The sequence below is a fragment of the Hyposmocoma kahamanoa genome, unplaced genomic scaffold, assembly GCF_003589595.1.
Source record: "Hyposmocoma kahamanoa isolate Upper Pololo Valley unplaced genomic scaffold, ASM358959v1 84, whole genome shotgun sequence".
Classification (NCBI taxonomy): domain Eukaryota; kingdom Metazoa; phylum Arthropoda; class Insecta; order Lepidoptera; family Cosmopterigidae; genus Hyposmocoma; species Hyposmocoma kahamanoa.
The window spans coordinates 1,192,848-1,213,848 of record NW_020654229.1 but is presented as its reverse complement, the minus strand read 5'-3'; the positions used below and the strand labels follow the sequence as shown (position 1 = coordinate 1,213,848).

The 21,001-nt window shown below is 34.8% G+C and overlaps 1 pseudogene; it reads right to left on the bottom strand.

Moving 5' to 3' along the window:
• Window positions 1-471: 471 nt before the first annotated feature.
• LOC113234382 overlaps window positions 472-21,001 on the bottom strand; it is a 49,858-nt pseudogene continuing 29,328 nt past the window's right edge.

The following is a 21,001-nucleotide window of genomic DNA, read 5'->3' as shown; positions in this document are numbered from 1 at the left end:
TCGGAATTTATGTGCAAAATGTGAATGTACCAACCATTGACTTACAAATAAATGGACGACGGGTTTAATACAAAAACCACGAAAAAAATGTCCCAAGTCAACCTATTCGAAATTTAAATTGTAATGTCATCGCAGTATCGCGCTGTCAGTAGAATAAATGAAGACTAAAGCGGAGTTTGGCGCTCTGTATACGATTTTAGCGCCTTACAAGTGCGGACACTTTTTAGCGCGGACCCGACGTCCATATAATTGTAAGTCAATGGTACCAACTATCAAAATAAGAATAAAGAAGGCAATTACGCAATTAAAAATCATTAGAATGTCGTAACATTCACAATTCAATCATTTTTGGCAACATTTTATTTTCTTTCACAATCTATCGATAAAACTATCGACAACTACTACATGACTATTTAAAATTTTATGAAAACTGGCAACCCTACAAATGTCATTTTAGTCGGTCTCCGTCGGTTAGAAACTACCACTAGCCGTCACTTTCTTACCTGCACCCAACATCACGCTGGGGTTCGAGGTGTTGGTGCAAGAAGTGATGGCTGCTATGATGACGGAGCCATGGCTGATGCTGTACTGCTTCCCGTCGCTAAATGAGAACGTGCCAGACGCTTTCAACTGCTCGGATGTCAAGCCGTAACCCTTGAAGCCGACCTGGAAAGAAGTAACGATTATAACATGTATAAATCAATTACATTTAAAAGTATGATAGTAAATTCGTGACCTAAAATTATTAACCTTCCCATGTCTGTACATCTTTGAGGCATCTATCTTTGTTAAGACGAACTGGAGTGAATTTCCAGAAAAAGTAAGTTCACAAGCGCACTTATCGTCTTTCGTACCAGGAAATATATGGTCCGAAGAAATATATGTAAAACGGCCCTATACAAAAATAGCGTTGTCGACATGGCACCCAAAATATTTAATAAAATTCCAGACGCAATAAAAAATCTTAGTGGAATGCAATTCAAGCATGTATTAAAACAATTATTTATTGACAAGTGTTACTATAGCATAGAAGAATATTTTAATGACAGTTTCTTAGAATAGGTAAATGCTGACAGTTGGGTACCATTTAGTTATTAATATTTTTAGAATTTTCAATTATTATTAGTTTTTTGACATTGTATCCATTTCTCTTTTATTTTTGTTTTGACATTACATTTTTATTTAATTGACTTCGTATGACACTTTGGCTTATTGCAGAGATTCAATAAAATTATTATTACCATCTATATCATGTACCTGTAATAACGAATAAATAAATGAATTGAATTGAAAAAAAAAATTAAAAGTAAAAAACACAACTAAATCTAGACTAGTAAAACTAAAACAAGAAATATCAAAAATTTTAACGTTAAATGTTACATTTAATATGACATTCGTGGAGAGGCTTTAGTTGACCTACTTTAAAGGCCAACAATAAGATTACAGGTAACTAAACTGCAGTAAATAATATAATAAAAGTATCTTTTAATTCAATAAGAACAAAGTGATGTTTATTTTTGAATAAGTACAAAATTTTGTATTTAAAACGTCCGAAACTAAGGGTCGTATTCCAGAACTGTACTCAATGCTCAAGTCAGGACTTGAGTACTGCAGGGGGCGCTGAAAACCATACTCAAATCCTGATCTGAAATGAGGTGATCTCAATTCGCCTGCAGTTTTTTACGCGATGACATCTGTGAACCGATTTTGATGATTCTTTTTTTGTTGGAAAGAGGGTACCTCAGTTCTGGTTCCACTGACTTTGAAGAAAATATTCCACCTCTAAGGGTGGTAAACTAAGGGATGAATCCGGTTTCGCGCACTTGCCAGGTTACATTCCACGAACTTTTGAGGTCGGGTTTTTTTAAATGTTATTTAAAGCTTATATAAAAAAATTTGTAGCAGTAGAGCTCTGTGTGAAAGTGTTTGTCCAGGGAACTACTGCCACCTTACCTATTCCTGCCACCTTACCTATTCCTGCCGCCAACTGTTTTCCTGTTTCGGTTTTGGAAGGTAAGGATGCCGATTAAATGGCACTTGTCAACTTTTGTCTCAGGGTGACGGGCGCAGTGGCAGTGCCCCTCAGATCTTTGCGATTTGACGCTCTGAGTGGCACTGCAACTGTTATAGACAGGCGTGTAGCTTACCATCAGGCGCACCACTTGTTCGTCCCGTCACTTGATATTATAAAAAAAATTAGACAAACTTATTAAATATATTATTGTTAAATTTTAACTGCCTCCTTGGCCTAATATCATGCTAGTCTGTCACGCAGAGGTCTCTGGATTCTGGGATCTGGCCCAGTAGGGCCGGGCTAATTTATGATTGTCTAAGTGTGTGTCCATGGCAACTCTCTGAACGTTTATTTAGCTTAAACTAGAAGTATAAAAAAAACTAAACATGCAAATTCAAATATTTTCAAATTCTGCAGTAGGTATAATATAAATATTACACAATATGACATACGTTGCTCTGATTCCAAAGTAAGTAGCTAAAGCACTTGTGTTATGGAATTCGGAAACAACGACGGTACCGCAATCACTCAGACCCGAGACAATATAGAAAAGTTAGTTTTCAACACTGACCCGGCCGGGGATCGAACCCGGGACCTCAGGGATGACGACACCATGTAAACCGGTGTGCAAGCCACTCGACCAGGAGATCGTCAAAAATATTAGGGGTTAAAGTATGAAATTGCCGTTTTATTGCAATAGGTTCTTTGAATTTTCATAGAATCTTCATGGTTTGAGGTTTTCGAATGAAACTTTTTTCAAATGGTTTCTGTGATTTTTTTTTTTTAAATTTGAAACATTTGAATATCGACTTTCAATTGTTTTTGTTATTCAATTTAGACAAGAAAGATGGATACTGCGAAAATTCGAGTGATTTTTGAATACGAGTTCCGACGCGGAACTAACGCGGCAGAAACAGCCCGCAATATCAATGCTGCGTTTGGAGAGGGGTCTACTAATGAACGCACCGTGCGATTTTGGTTTAAACGCTTTCGTGATGGAAATTTCGACTTAAAGAACGAGTCACGAGGAAGACCGCCCACACAGGTGAATAACGATCCTAGTCAAACTACCCAGGAATTAGCGGCATGGTTTAACGTTACCTTACCCACAATATTGACTCACTTGCGTCAAATCAATAAAATAAAAAAATACGAAAAATGGGTGCCTCATGATTTGACTGATCTGCAGAAAGAAACGCGTGTTGAAACTTGTGTTGCCTTGTTGAACCGGTACAGAAATGAAGGAATATTGGATCGAATTGTAACATGTGATGAAAAGTGGATTCTTTATGATAACCGGAAAAGAAAAATGCAATGGCTGACCCCAGGTCAAATGCCACAACAGTGTCCTAAAGCAAAACTTACCAATAAAAAGGTAATGGTTTGGTGGTCGCAGCATGGTGTTATTCACTATAGTTTTCTCCGATCTGGTCAAGCAATAACGGCAGATGTCTATTGTGCCGAACTCCGAACCATGTTGACAAAACTAGCAGTAAAACAGCCCCGACTCATGAATCGATCTTCACCATTATTGCTCCACGACAACGCGAGACCTCACACAGCACGAGAAACCATTTTGACCCTTCAGGAACTGCAGTTAGAAACCATTCGTCATCCTCCGTATTCACCAGACCTTGCTCCAACGGACTACCATTTTTTTCGTGATTTGGACAATTATCTACGTGACAAGAAGTTTTCTTCCCAGGAGGCAGTACAAAATGCTTTCACACAGTTTGTGCAGTCTAGATCGTCGGAGTTCTATCGCAAAGGCATTAATAACCTTCCCATTAGATGGCAGCAATGTATAGATAATAATGGCAACTATTTTGATTAAATAAATTTGTTAAAAATTTAAAAAATAAACAATTTAGATTTTCAGTACAAATCGGCAATTTCATATTTTAACCCCTATTATATGCAGTAGTATATTTAGAAAAAAACTTGGGAAATTATTTTTATTAATTTTATGTTAATTTTTAGGAAACATTAATTTTTTCATTTTAGATCTAGATCTAAGGCTAGGCAGAAAATATTTAAAAATATCCAAATTACATAGTCTACGAAACTGATTATAAGTTTTAATAATTCTACTCATAGAAGCACTTCTACTTATAGAGTTACAAGGATTAGTTCTGGAAACACGAGTTTCAAAACGCGTATAGTTTGCCTTTTATGTTTTCTAAAAAGTCATAGAACAAAAGTTGTTGTTTATGATGTCAGTAATAGACCTTCGGGGTTGTTAGTGTTTAAAAAATTACCGCTGTATCCATTGACTTACAATTATATGGACGTCGGGTCCGCGCTAAAAAGTGTCCGCACTTGTAAGGCGCTAAAATCGTATACAGAGCGCCAAACTCCGCTTTAGTCTTCATTTATTCGACTGACAGCGCGATACTGCGATGACATTACTTACATCAACTCTCATTTGCGCTGAAATCACAAATTAGAAAGCTGAAATAGTACAGCGCCAACAACTGACCTGTGTGCACGTGTCCGTATATTCCAAAAATATTATTGTTTATTGTAATAAAGATAATATCTCTAACAACGGGGGCTGTTCCATTCAGTGGTGTGGGGAAAAACAGCAAAAGATCTAATTACAAAACAAACGGAATCGCATTTCATCGGTAATTAAGTATTAAATATGTAATTTTTCAATTTTCGTCCATTATAGAAAAGCTCAAGTTAAACTGGTCAATTTGAAGTGAAACAATTGACGTCACCCGTCAATTGTTTCGAATTCGGGTTGTCGACGTAATGATTTGGCTGACAAATTAAATTACATTTTAATCTCTATTTCTGATTATATACTCGATGCCCTGTATATTCTACCCCGTACCGCGGCTACGTAAACTGACCCTAAATAAATAAATTCAAATTGGAAAGCGAGTTTTTTTGAAATCGGTTAATAATTAATTGAAACAAAATACATGCTTAAGCGGCATATTTTTGTTTTACGTCACGGCCATTAATTGCTTTCGAAGAATCGCTTACTTGCAAATTAGTTGATTACGTCTTTTAACAAATGATAATACTTAATTAATTGATGTTTCGGTGACATCGCCAGCTCTCAGTTACATGAAGGACCACCCTATCTATTCAGGGGGTTCGATTCTGAACCTTACAATAACTTTGTTGTCGACCGATTTCTTTTCATTTTCATTCACAACACCCGAATCGAACGTCAAACTGTCGTATTCGAAACCGAACCAAAATGACGTCACACCCGTACGATTACTCGAACTTATCGACCGGCAAAGGCTACGAACGTTATTTAGAACACAGTTACCTATCGTTTACAAAGCAAGAACGTAATATGGAAATCTCTTATTATTTTAAATAAAGTCTGGATTTTGTTCAATTTTATTAATTTATTTTAACGCAAGACTAATGCATTCCTATATTTTAGGCCTTTAAAGTTTTCAAAATGTATATAAAAGTATTTTAATTTTTCTTACAATCTATTTCACCGACTAACTCCGTAAACGCCGTTGTATAACGATATCGTATGCGAATCCTAATCAAAGGTTAACTCGAATGTTCTGAATGGCTCGGAAAGCGCCTTTCGATTCGAAAACCATTTCCAATCGAATGATTCGATTAAAATATCGAAGAGTTCTAAATCGGGGTCCAGCCCTCCTTGTTATAATAGGATGATAAACAATAACGTGTCAACAAATTCGCTTCCACATTTATATGGCGAGCGGCTAGGGAGTTTAATTCCCTGCCTGCAGACTTATTCCCGGAACGCTAAAACTTGGACCTTTTCAATACGAGAGCGAATATGCATTATTTAGGTATACATGTGACATCTTTCATCACGTGTGATGGTGGTAAAATGAGCACCTTTTTTGTATAAAACTTATTATTGTTATAGTAAACGCTAAAAATCAACCAAGTATTTATTAACACGTTCATCGCTGTGGTGGCTCAAAATAACCAGCACCTGATCTACCTATTGTGGCCTTGGGGGGATCAAAATTGCCGGCATCTAATTTTACGATGCTCGTTCACGCCGCGGGTGGCAAACGCTACGTAGTTAGCCTTATAACAAGACCGGCACGGAACTAACGGACTTCTGTTGGCACTTAGTTTTTAAAATTCTTGGTAGCATACTTTTCTAGATTTGCCACCATTGACTTACAAATACCTAAATGGACGACGGGTCTAATACAAAAACCACGAAAAAAATGTTCCAACTCAATCTATTTAAACGTAGTGACATGTAAAGGAATATGAAAAAGCTAAAACGTTGAATTTAAATTGTAATGTCATCGCAGTTATTTATTAAGAAGTTTGTCTAATTTTGCTTGCTTCGCTGTCAGTCGAACAAACGAAGACTAAAGCGTGAATGACGCTCTGTATACGATTTTAACGCCCTATAAGTTCGGACACTTTTTAGCGCGGACCCGACGTCCATATAATTTTAAGTCAATGCTTGCCACTTAGTTTTTAAGATTTTTGATGTCATGCTTTTTTAGACTTAAATAGAAAGAACAAGATTTTTTTTATAATAGCAAGTGACGGGACGAACAAGTCATGCGCTTGGTGGTAAGCGACACGCCTGTCCATAACAGTTGCAGTTGCTTTAAATCGCAAAGATTTTAGGGGCACTGCCACTGCGCTTGTCACCTTGAGACATAAGTTGACAAGACCCATGTGCCTGTAATTTCACCAACACCCTTACCCTTCAATATCGGAACGCAGTGATGCAGTATTGGCAGTACTAGGACGAACCCTTTTACAAGGAGCTCTACTGCTACAAACATTTTATTGTAGACATTTGGAAACAAAAAAAATTACTAACTTCAAATTGAATTTAAAAGTTACAAACTATGAAAAAAATGGTTAATGTGAAATGTCAATCTAAAATGAACAGACGTATGTCAGTTTTATGTAAACATCAATCGAACATTACGTGTACGTAAACGTAATATTCATTCTTATATTGTAATATAAGAATGAATATTATAATATTCATTATAATATATATTGTTCATTTCATTTTTATATTGTCAATACCGGTAATTATGTTTGTATTATAATATTCATATACCAAATATATTTTCAATATGTTTGTACGCCAAATGTTTGGCCGGACACAGTGAAACTATACCTACTCATTTTTGTACATGTCAACTTGCATAATATCTAACCTGTGTTTTCACAAATAAATGAATTATTATTATTATTAATAACAATTATTTTTTAGGTCGCGCCGGGTTGAAATGCCCGGCGCAAAATAATCCTAAAATGGACTCAAGAAATGAAATATCACGAAATTTATATACTAATGAATTCAAAAACAATCATTGGCTTCTACAATGTTACTTTTTGAACACTTGAAAATTGTAGCCAGCAACGAAGGTGTTAAATTATTTTTCTACTCTCATGAACCATATCATAAAGGCGCTCTATTTCTCAGAGGATGGAAAAAAATAAAGGATTTAGTTCTGAACCAAAATTGTATTGTCTATGGTACTCGCCACTGAGCTGGAAACTTTCATTAAAGTTCTGGGAGCCTACTATGAGCTTATAAGCCAGCCACCCAAATTCCTTACAATTCACTTGACATGGTCAAACTGAATGGCTTAAATTCGTATCATGACCTACACAAATTTGAACGGGAATGGCATGACAGGATGATGAGTTTTACTTTTTAAACGTTAATTTTAAATTAATCTAACAAGAGCGAGATGGAACTACATACTAAATCATATGAAAGAAATAGACAGATGTATAGTACTGGGAGCGTTCAAGCACTCGAACGATTGTGTTCAAAATGAGACTAATTATATTTTTTTATTAATTTTATTATTGACCATACTTATTACGTTATTTTGTAATATCGGCAACTTTACAATCATACTTTACAATTTGTCGTACGACAAAATTACATGTCATGTCTAGTCATTATCATTGAAATGAGTAGAGGTAATTCCTGTAATTTGATTACATAATTAAAACGTATCTTGTATTCGTAGATTTTTGTATTTATGGGTAGGTATTTCATTTTGAAGAAAATCATCCACCTCTAAAGGTGGCTGTTCACACATGGAGATTCATTTTTATAAATAGCGCCTAAATTTTACTTAAGCAGCAATTACTTTAATGGTTGATTTTGCTATTTTTCCTCAATTCAATGCGTTTTTCTCTCAATATACTTTGAATAGTGAGAACCCATTATTATTATCTCCAGTGTCAAGTCCTGTATAGTGGCCAACTAGGGGATATTTCAATAAAACTTAGCAAATAGACGTAATTCCACTTACTTTTGAGGTCGGTTTTTGTTAGTACTCTGTACTGAGATTATTATTATTAAATAGGACAGTTACAAAAGTTCACACATAATTTGTTTCATATACCTACTTGGTATTACTTTTACAATTTTCATTTGTTAAAAGCACTTTCGACGTGTGGCTTCTACCGAAAGCTAGACATCACGAGTATTTGAAGACTTATTACTCACACAGCTGTGCATGGCTCTTCTAGATTTAAAACGCAATGTATTTGGTATAACTTTGAGAAGTGAGAACCGATTTTTATTATCTCCAGTGTCAAATCCTGTATAGTGGCGAATTTAAGGATATTTCAATAAAACTTAGCAAATAGACGTAATTCCACGTACTTTTGAGGTCGGTATTTGAAGCGTTTGTTTGGCTTGCGTTCAAATATATGAAGAGATTATACGGTGGAACCTTTGCCTACACTAATAAATGGGATACAATATATAACAAAAAAATCCGTTTCACGGATTGTTAACAACATAGGTGCACTAACGTAGATACTGTTTCATAATTTTATTTATTCGTAGAAAAAGTATTATATGTAATCATTACATATTACACACATATTAGGTCTTAAAATCACGTACCCGTAATCAAAAGTGTGTGCCAGCCAACCACACCAATTGCCGGTCTACTATTAACTAGGTAATTCCTTGTACTATACGTACCATTCAGACCAGGATCAATAATATATATAGAATAGAATAGTTCCCAAATTAGTCCTATCGGGAATTGAACCCACGATGTCCGCGTCCAGCGCCATACCATAAAAAAAATAAAATAAACAATAACTTGAAAATTCAAGTACCTTTTTAACCGACTTCAAGTAATGGAGGAGGTTCTTTGTAACCGCTTTCGACAATTCTTTATTTGTTGGAAAGTGGGTACCTCAGTACTGGTCACATTTAAATATTCCACCTCTAAAGGTGGTAAACTAGGGAATGAATCCGGTTTCGCGCACTTTCCAGTAGTTACCTATCAGAAGTCCGAAATGACATTTTCCAGAAATAACGTTTTGCTCGAATTTTCATAACTAAGTAATTTTGAGAGGAAAATGTTTTTTTTTTCTTTTAAACCTAACTCAATCGAACCTAATCGTGTCTTTGCAATAAACATCCAACATATCATGAAAAAACAACGGTTTCGTTATAAATCGGTTTTCGGGGTAATGAAAATTCGAACTAACGTTATTTCGGAGAAAATAAATTCAGTAACCGATTTCAATCAAATTTGGTAAATATCGATGGCTTTCTAAAATAGTGGCCTATCTCAAAATCAACAAATTCATCAGGAAGATGGTTTAGGAACAACTGAAGCATATCCAACGTTCAAAGACGACGAAACATACACTGGTCCATGTTGGCACTGTTTATTTTAACCAATGAAAAGCGCGATGTGTTTTTTCTCAATAAAATTTAGCACATTCTGAATGAATTTGTGTCACAATTAATATGAACTATTTTGGTTTGCGCCACTACTCTTGAAAAGCAGCGATATATGTAATTCCACGAACTTTTGAGATCGGTTTTTTTATATAAAAAAATTATCTTGACCCCGTTAACAAATTAATAATATAATTAAGCCGAATAGTTTGGCAAAATATTCGCCTATTCGATCCCGGTTCTTTCCGAATATTGTTATTGGGCTAGAAGCCGAATTTACTATTCGTTGCAACACAAGCAAAGACACATCAAGGAAGTACATTAATTGTAACAATGGTAATTGTAAGACGCCAGCACATCAAGCTACACATTGACGCATCTTGTTCCGTTGCACTAGAAGCGATTTTCGAACAAAAATGTGTAGTCTGACGTGCCGTTGTCCGTACACAATATCTTTCGCCGAGCAAGCATTGTATTGGACACACAACCTTGCAACGGCAGCAATTTTGATTTAATGTCACTTAGTTATGATCTACGGGTTTGCTTGTTGTGTTTTTATAATATTTTAAACACAAAAAGGAAGAATAAATAATAATCTCAGTACAGACTAAAAAAACGACCTAAAAAGTTATTCATTTCTAGTTTGTTACCCTTAGAGGTAGAATATCTTCTTCAAATTTAAATAGCGCTTCTCTATTGAAATACCCTCTTTCCAATAAAAAAGAATCACAAGAATCGGTTCACAAATTATCGCGTAACATACATACAAAAAAAATATACAGTCGAATGAAGAACCTCCTGTTTTGCAATCGGTTAAAAAGCAACCAACCCTTCAAAACTGTTTTATCACACGCGTATTACAAACAAACAATCAATCTGTCTTAATTTCCATCGATTTACGCCGAACGTGCTATAATCAAGGAAGTGAAAATTTCCTGCTTTTGCTGATCGCATTAAAAACCTGTTAAATACATAATGTATAAAACTAAATACGTGATAATTGTTGTTATAGTTAATTGTAATGTGCATAAAGGTTAGGAAGTTATTTATTAGAGCCCCTGTCGTGTTGTGGAATTTAAATTTAAATCATTTTAGATCATACAATTTCTATATTTCATATAATTATAGTGAACTAGTGGAGTGGGAAAATGGGAAATTTTGTTAACCCCCTGGGCAAAGAGGGGCGCAAAAAATATTTTTTTATTTTTTGTTTTTTTTTTCGTACACGGATATTAGTCGCATAATGACACAATTTTCGAATATTATTGTCCAAAGGCCAGAAGTGACATTTTTCCTTTCCACATAATCACGACTGTGTGACGTAAAGGGATGGGCAGAGTCTACGGACTTCACGGAAAGTTATTAGTGAAAATTGTGCAGTTTAGTGTGTTACATGGTAATGTGTTTTAACTGCGTTTTAAAAGGTATGTACTTTAAATTTTTAGTTTCTTTTTTAGAGTAGTAGAGCTCCTTGTGAAAGAGTTCGTCCAGGGAAGTACTGCCACCTTACCTATTTCTGCCACCAAGCAGTAATGTCACCATTACTATGTTCCGGTTTTGAAGGCTTAAGGGTGCTGGTGAAATTACAGGCACATGAGACATGTCAACTCATGTCTCAGGGTGACGGGCGCAGTGTCGGTACCCCTTAGATCTTTGGCACAACAACTGTCATGGATACGCGTGTCACTTACAACCAGGTATCATAATTATAACTTTTATAGAAAAAAAATCGACCTCAAAACTTGGAATTACAACTATTTGCCAAGTTTTATTGTAATCGGTTACCGGAATGAGGACAAAATTGTACAAACCGAAATCATCCCCTAATTTGCCACCCTTAGAGGTGGAATATTTTCTTCGAATGTGAAGCACCCCCTTTCCAACAAAAAAAACAATCATCGATTCACAAACGCTCGAGTTATCGTGTAACATACACACAAAATTAAAATACAGTCGAATTATGAACCTGCTCCTTTTATTGAAGTCGGTTAAAAAGAAATCATTATTTCTTTTCGCATATTCAACATTTTCTCTCACAAAATCAAACGAAAATACCTTGAAGTCGTTATCAAGCAGTTTCTACTTCCAATGACCACAAAAAAAAATTCTTTGAAATGCGTAATTTTGGTTAACCACAAAACGTTCGTTGATAATATTATTGTGAGAGTTCAGGGTGATTCAAAATGGTATAATTAAACTCAAACTTAAAATGCAACAGGTTTGTAACACCTTTCTTTTCCTCGCGAACTGCGGGATGATAAAATCGTGGAACACGCCTGCCCATAAATGTTGCAGTGCCACTCAAAGCTTTCAATATCAAATAATCTTTATTTCATAAGTAAGATATTACACTTGAAATCGTCATATTATAACGTCATCTTACTACTCATTCGTAAGGCGGATTCCTCTGATAAGAGTGAGCAAGAAACTCTAGGGGTTGCTACTGTTGGGTAATTTTCCGAAAAATTTCAAATAGTGGAAAGTATTCGGCTATTCGGATCGGTATTATACAGGCGTGTCGCTTACCACCAGGCGCACGACTTGTTCGTCTCGTTGCTTGGTATTATAAAAAAATACAATATTGAAATAAATAACTTCCTGTTCCAGTTTAACAAATATCTTTGTTAAACCACAAAAACCGATAAGGTAATAGATACGTAACTATTGATGATATATAACATTATAATTGTTATACAGAAACCTTATTTGCATTCAAGTTTCGAGGTAAGTCGCACTTATTTCGTCCATCGCACTTGTTTCTGCTTTCTTGGAAACTATTTATATAATAAAATTAACATTATACTCTGTAAATAAATTTGCGTGCAAAAAACTGCTATATAATTGGTTGATCATATTGGAATACGATTTTGCCGAATTTTTACTTGCTCCGCTCCAATAGAAGAAGCGCGTGACTTGCAAGCACACACACACACCTACTCAGACCACATACAATAAAAACACACACACGCTCCATTTTATATTGATTTTAATTTACTATATTTAACTAACAGTGTTCATCTTTTTATTATTATTAAGTCCAGCTGTGGAAGCGAGGGCCTGGTGATTCGTTGTACAGGGAATCCTAATACGAGCTCCAGACTCTCACAAAGGTTCCTAAATGTTTTTTGTTTTGGTTTTGCTAATAACGTATGATTTACCATTGCCTTTGTGTGAGTGAATAAAGTTATTATTATTATCTCTTGACCAACCAACTAAGTGGGTAATCTATTAATGCGATAAATATAAGCGTGTATGGGCAGTATTTGAGTTACATATAATTGAAATGCACATTCTACTGTATTCTTTATTGTGTATTATTATGATCTATTTATGATTGTAGCGAATCACAGCAATCGTTACAAATCTTTTATCTACACACATATCATAAACTCTATAATTGTTCAAAAACCGCAAATTACGACCAGCATAAAGGTAAACTGTTTTGTTAGAACAAATTTCTCATCTGTGAAAATGTTATTATTGCTTCATAATAACATCGAATTCGATTTTATTATTACATTCAAATGTCGAACATCTCTGAAAAACAAAACAATTTGATTGGACCTCAATTCTAATATCAGTCGAGATGAAGTTTTATTCGAAATGAAATATCAAACAATTTCACACGTTACTTGATATCGAACGATATGATAGTTGGGGCCGATTCTAGTTTGCCTATAAATTAAAAATAAAAACTTCGGTTGTGTGACATGCGTGAGAAAAGTTTTTATTTGCCGCCATTTCGCCAGTCGTAACATGCGGTTCCTGAACATATCACAGAGGGCTTATAATATGTGTGTAGATAAGGCCGTGTATGTAACTGTACATAATTAGGCGTTACAACACTCGTGAGATGTTTTCGGTTCGTTTCATAAACCCTCTCTCGTATTTTAATGCCTTTCATTACGCCATAACGAAATTTTTAGATTGAAATTCTAAATTTGAATGTGGTTGTTTTTGGCGCCTTTTTCTTTGTTATTGTTGTTTGTTAACCGACTTCAAAAAAGGAGGAGGTTCCTAATCCGACCGTATTTTTTTTGTGTGTATAAGGAAAAGAAAGAAAAAGGGTACCTCAGTATTGGTCCCATTTAAATTTGAAATATTCCACCTCTAAGGGTGGCAAACTAGGGGATGAATCCGGTTTTTACGGCGGTAACGGATTTCAATAAAACTTGGCAAATAGACATTGACTTTGATGATTACAAATAAATGGACGACGGGTCTAATACAAAAACCACGAAAAAAATGTCCCAAGTCAACCTATTCGAAATTTAAATTGTTATGTCATCGCAGTATCGCGCTGTCCGTAGAACAAATGAAGACTAAAGCGGAGTGTCGCGCTCTGTATACGATTTTAGCGCCTTACAAGTGCGGACACTTTTTAGCGCGGACCCGACGTCCATATAATTGTAAGTCAATGCAAATAGATGTAATTCTACGAACTTTTGTAGTGAATTTTGAATTTTTGCGGCACAGACCTGAAGGTTTACATAAGGCCGCCTTACTTTCTCAAACTCGTATCTTATAGCACAAAGTTACTGAAATAATTAAATTGGTTGTATAAATTTTGGCAGGCTGATGTCACATCTCATTTCCTTCATATTCACACACTGGCTTTTGCCTATTCTTAAAGTAATCTATCCAAATTAACACCCTTGATAACATTGACTTACAAATAAATGGACGACGGGTCTAATACAAAAACCACGAAAAAAATGCCCCAAGTCAACCTATTTAAACGTAGTGACATGTAAAGGAATATGAAAAAGCTAAAACGTTGAATTTAAATTGTAATGTCATCGCAGTACTGTTTAATTTTGCTTGCTTCGCTGTCAGTCGAACAAACGAAGACTAAAGCGTGAATGACGCTCTGTATACGATTTTAACGCCCTATAAGTTCGGACGCTTTTTAGCGCGGACCCGACGTCCATTTATGTGTAAGTCAATGCTTGATAAGAAATTTAATATAAACAGAAAGTTTTGCCATCTTTTGAATAATCACTCTTTATAAGATACGAGTCTGAGAATGTAAGGCGTCGAATTACAATTGATAACGCAACTTCAAGAACTTATCACAGCCTGTCAATTGACACAAGTTCTCACTAGCTCAGGTGACAAGTTTATCTATTTTGTCACTGGGACAGTGATTACTATTGCCAATTTACGCAACAACAGAAGGCATCGCGTAAAAGGAGTTTAGTCGACGAACGAAGACACAAAACATTACGATGGAGCATCGAATATATAACCAGAAACAGAGACGAAATGTCCATTTAATTTGTTTAAAAACTATTTCGCCAAATCATTACTGTGACAACTGCCTTCCGATTAGCCAGCCCGAATTCGAAACAATTGACGGGTGTCGTCATTGACTTGAGAGACTTGCATTTATTATTTTTTTATAATAAACATGTTCAAGATACTACGTACCTTATTCTTATGCCTTGCTTAATAAGATACTTTATAGATTACTAGATAGATTATTTCTTTAGTTCGGAACACAATTTTCATTGCATATTTTAAAAGATGTGTTAAACAAAGCTAATTTAAACATTGACTATTTACACGTGGTGTAACTGACAGATAAATATAAGTACTAATATATAATATAAGACAAGTAGTCAAATATCGGTTTAAAATAGCATAAGATAGAGTTCAAAATTCTCTATTTAAAAACAGTTAAAGTTAGGTCCGACATATCGAAACTTACCGTAATGATGCAGAGCTAAAATATCATTAAATAACTTCAATATTCTAAAACTGGCTTATGGATTTTCACATGATATCTCTAAAAAGTGTTTTAGTTAACGGACGGTACAACGCTGGCAGTTACTTTACCGAAAGAATGCGCTTAGCCACCCAAAGGGGAAACGTAGCCACCTTTGAAGTTATGATGCCCCAAGGCATGGTATTCGGTAAAATTATCTACCATAATATCTTGTATTATTTTATAGTGTATATTAAGCATGTTTAGACATAGTTATGCAAACTAGAACCAACACACAAAATGTCACTATCGAGAGAATTAGAATTTTATAAAAATAGTGTGAAGAAATAAATAGGTAAGTTATTTGAGACAAACAACTTAACAGAGTTACGTGTAGCCTTGAGAATTATATAAAGAAACTGATTTATATTGATTTTTCTTTGATTGAGGTACTTTTTTAGATCAAAAACCTGTTGGTTCTTTATTGCAAAAAAACTGTTTTGACTGTTGTTTTTTTTTTTGTTTCAAAAAGATTTAGGTGTTACAGATAGACAGATTAAAGCAAATAACTTTTAAATCCCATTGTTTTCTGTAACTATTTTGTTGTCACTTGACTGGAAGACTTTTATTTTCTCCAATTTAGCTTGGTATATTGCCAAGATCTTTTGTGAGCAGGCAAATAGCACGTCTGGTGTTCTACCCTAAATACATAACTCAATTTCACTCGATGTATGTGTTGGTTCTTGTTTGCATAACTATGTCCATTTCGTACTTAAATTAGTTTATATAATGTAACTACTTGTCATTATACTTCCTTAGTGACTAAACGTTTAAAAATGTGGTTTAATTTAACAAGAACATTCCCATATGATAGCATTTGGTGATACAGCTTATGAGTTGATTGCAGTAATATCATAAAGCTGTGTCACTAAATAGTGTCGATGGGAGATGAACAACGATACTTCAAAAGCTGTCCACTGATGATCATCGGACTTCGTTATTTTTAAATTGAATGTTTGTGTCGACAATCTCTATATACTATAGACTATACACGTTTTATAAAAATCTTTCTTTTTTAACCAACTTTAACAAAGGAGGAGGTTCTCAATTCGACTGCACTTTACTCTGGCATTTGTGAACAGATTTTGATGGTTCTTTTTTTGTGGGAAAAGAGGTACCTCAGTATTGGTCCCATTTAAATTTGAAAAAAATATTCCACCTCTTACCCTCCCGTTCACACGGCATTGTACTGCATGTTTTTTGCAGTATAAATCCGATCTGAATAAACAGTGGCACATACATTAGATATATAACTGTTCACACGGTGTTCATCCGGCAAAAAAACGCACATACGTACAAACGCACATCGAACACTGCAAAAAAATGTGCAGTGCAATGCCGTGTGAACGGGAAGTGAGGGTGGCAAACTAGGGGATGAAACCAGTTTCGCACACTTTCCGAAAACCGATTTCAATAAAACTTGGCAAATATATGAAATTCCACGAAGTTTTAAGGTCTGTTTTTATTTATATAAAAAGTTATAATTATTAATTGATGATTATGATTTGTCGACAATCTCATCACCAATCTATTATATGTTCCACAGTTGCGCACGGGTAGGCACGCATAGGCCTTAGACTACACACGTTTTACAAGTCTTTCCTTTATCCTTTATGATACAAAGGGACAGGATGAACAAATCGTGCCGGTGATAGATAGATAGATGAACACTGTATTCACTGATATAACACAAATACAGATTAAGCATAAAAGAAAAAACCTAACACGATTGTCATAGCAGTGAAAGGGCGCTGACTCAGCATATGCCAAAGTTTCCTAAGGCGCTGGTTTTCAGTCAGGATCAACAAGAGGGATTAAGTTATTTGAAAGCAAAAACATAACGACTATGCGTACAGTTATACATTGCCAATAATAATAAACATAGTAAAGTGTAAATAGTGCATCTAAAACAACCTATTTGACATGTAAGTGCATGAGCGAGTGTGAATATAACTACAGCTGTAGGAGTAAATTGTGATTGTAAAGGGTTTTAATGTTGTAATGATCAAAGCAACAACAAATTCGATTCTAGACAGACTACGTAAAAGAACAAATATACAGCTACACAAATTTTTGAAGTGAGTTAACACCTACTGTGTTGCCGGTACAGTGCTTTGAAGTTGGATGTCTCGTTGCGTACAGGTGGTGGAATATTATTCCAGCATTTTGTTAATAAACGACTCGCCTGTCCATAACAGTTGCAGTACCACTCGGCGCTTTACATTACAAAGGTGTGGGCACGCACTGCCGCTGCACCCGCCCGTCACCTTGAGACATAAGTTGACAAGTCCCATGTACCTTTCACCCTTCAAAACCGGAACGCAGTAACGCTCATATTACTGTATGCCGGCAGAAGAAGTGATCCTGTCACTTGGAATCGTAAAAATAATTACTTGTAATTTAGTTAGTTAATGAATTATAAATTTAAATTCTAATTTAAATGATATGAATAAACGAATGAAATTAGCGACAAATTTGTATTAGTGTAATATATTAACTTTGGATCTATAAAATTGTTGTTATTTAAGCCTTATTTAATATATTGTATATATATATAAATATATATATATAAACTACGATTTCGTTTAACTAAGGTAAATGATTATTTTATGGGGAACTGTATACAATAAGATTCCGGAGTATATATTAAGATTATCATTTCCTAAGTTATCAAAAGCATTTTAATTGGACGTAGTTAAACAAAATGGATCCAATACACATTCATTAACTTTCGAGATATGGCAGTTTCAAGTTTAAAAGTGTTTCTCACTCTTGTTTTATTTTCAAAACTTATAATGCATGTATGTTTATGTGTTGGATTTTTTTGCTGATCTAAGAGGTAAGACTTTAGGAACCGTTTGGTACATAACTCTTTTTTTGACAATTTTGTGGATTGGATCCTTTTTACTTAACTACGTCCAATTGAAAAATCATGTTACAAAATTGAAGAGTATTTGTTAGATAAAGATGTATGGAAAGACAACATGAGTCTAGATTCCACACAACTATGATTCAAAGTGTATTCCATAGCATTTAAGTTTATTTGAAAAGAGCAATCCCTAGCGTTTTTCGCTTGTTCTTCTCAGGAAGGTCAGCGTAGTGAACGAGCAGTAACTTAAAAAACTACTTTACGTTTTCAAGAAATGACGTAGTTACAAAACTAATCTACTTTCGAAAATTCATTTAAAGGGCAATGTATACGCTTCTATAATAAGATTCCGGTTGATATTGAAAATTTGCCATACACGAGATTTAAACTATAGTATAACAAAAACTTTATACAAAAGGTTATTTATACATATTCTGCGTACTTGGATGACAAAAATCCGTGGTAGCGACCCGCTTAGTTCTTCCACGTTATCTCGATCTATGATATTTGAAATAAATATTGCAAATTTTTTTTGTAATACTAAGTAGCGGCACAAAGCAGTCGTGCGCCTGGTGGTAAGCGACATGCCTGTCCATTACAGATGCAGTGCCATTCACGAGCTTTAAACCACAAAGATCTTAGGGGCACTGCCATTGCGCCCGTCGCCCTGATGCATAAGTTGACAAGTACCACGTGTCCCACGTGGGATGGCATTGACGCTGCGTTGTGACACTGCATTGTACTACATATAAATCAGAATGATATGCCACATGGTGCGTTGAAACGACGTGGCTTCGCTCTTACCCTTCAAAACCGGAACGCTGTAATGCTTACATTACTGCTTGGTGGCAAAAATAGGTAAGGTGGCAGCATTTCCCTGGACGAAACTTTTCACGAGTGTTTTTGAAATTTATGAGCGGGATTTGAATTGAAATTTTTCTAACCTGATCTTTTCCTAACCTGAAGCCTGCACACACCTGCAAAGCAATTTCATTATGTGTGTGATCTTTCTAATCCACATTGGGCCAGGTTTGATAGGAAGCATGTGCCCAACTATGGGACCATATAGGCTAACTATTAGGTAAACATAAAAATACTGTTTTAGATTATTTTAATAAATAACTGTATATTGACAACATCTTGAATCATTATTTGATTTTGTCATTTTGTCACTGGGAATGTGATAGCTAATTTATAGATAGCGATGGCTTTAATAATGTGTTTTATTTATGCGAAAATGAAATAGTTTTTATTTCCTTTTCTCAAAACTTAAATTAGAGTTTACGATTGGATAGGTAGATCCAGAGAGAAAGAGAGAGAGAATATTGGAATATTCTTTAGTATACAGAATTAAACCTTAATTAGTTGCTATAATTGTAATTATTTTTACAAAATTTAGAGTTATAATAATTATATCACACACTATATCTAACATCACCCATTAGGGTGTTCCCAAGATAATAATAACAATAATGACATGGGTACATTAAGGGTGGAATATTATCTCCATTTCATCATAGTTAATTGACACCAACCAATTTGTGAAAGCTTTTTTACAACTATTATGTGTAAGACAAGAAGCAGTAGTTGTCACTATTAGTGTAGACAAGTTTGTCATTTTATCACAGGCAATGTGACAGCTTATGTCACGAGTCGCAACCATATCATATACAGTTTTTTTTATAAATTATTAGTAATTGAGTACCTACATCTTATTTTGTTACTTTGAAGCCGCTAAATAACATTCAACAAGTTTAACACAAAAAAATAACACGCAAAATATTCCTAAATACTGCCAAAAACAAATTAGTTAACTACCCCTTCCTGATCATGAAGTTAAAAACGTCATTAGTGATATGCCGGTCCTATATTTGCTAATATAAATAACTCGTGATTATTACAAATATATCAGTCCACTTTCGGAAATTGAAGCAATAGGACAACAAGTTCTTTTATCAGTGTAACAAAGCTATTTGTGTCAGTGCGACCCTAATGCCCGTGTAGTATTACTGGTTACCATATTATGGACCTTTTGAGGTATTTCAATGTATTAGCTCCAGTTAGTTTTTTCAATATCATATTTTATTTAAAGCCGCGGTTGAGGAGTGTATTTACGAGCGATGAACAAGTAAACATGGTTTTAAAAGTGATTTTAGACCAATGATATGAAAGAAGCGATCCAAAAAGGTAAGGTTATTAAATATATTACCTTATTAACCTCTGGTAATTTATTATATTTGTCATTTTTATGCACTGGTTGTGTGATAACTGCTGTCACATGACTCAACATCATATGGCATGTGTATTTTACTTCTTATTTGCATAAATTATTGTCTTGTAGCAAAAGTAATACATAAGCTCAGAAGATAAGTTTGTCATTTTGTCACTGGGTGTGTGATAGCTACTGTCGTAAGATCCATCATCATATCACATGTGTGTTTTACGTCACATTTATAGTTTTGTTTATATTATTGTCTTCTAGCAATAGTTGTCATAATCTCAGTAGACAAGTTTGTCATTTTGTCACTGGGTATGTGATAGCTAATGTGACAAGACCCATCTTCGTGTCGCATAGTGTATTTTACTTCTTACTTAGTTTTGTTTTTGTTATTGTCTGGTCGCAATAGCTGTCATAATCTCAGTAGACAAGTTTGTCATTTTGTCACTGGGTGTGTGATAGCT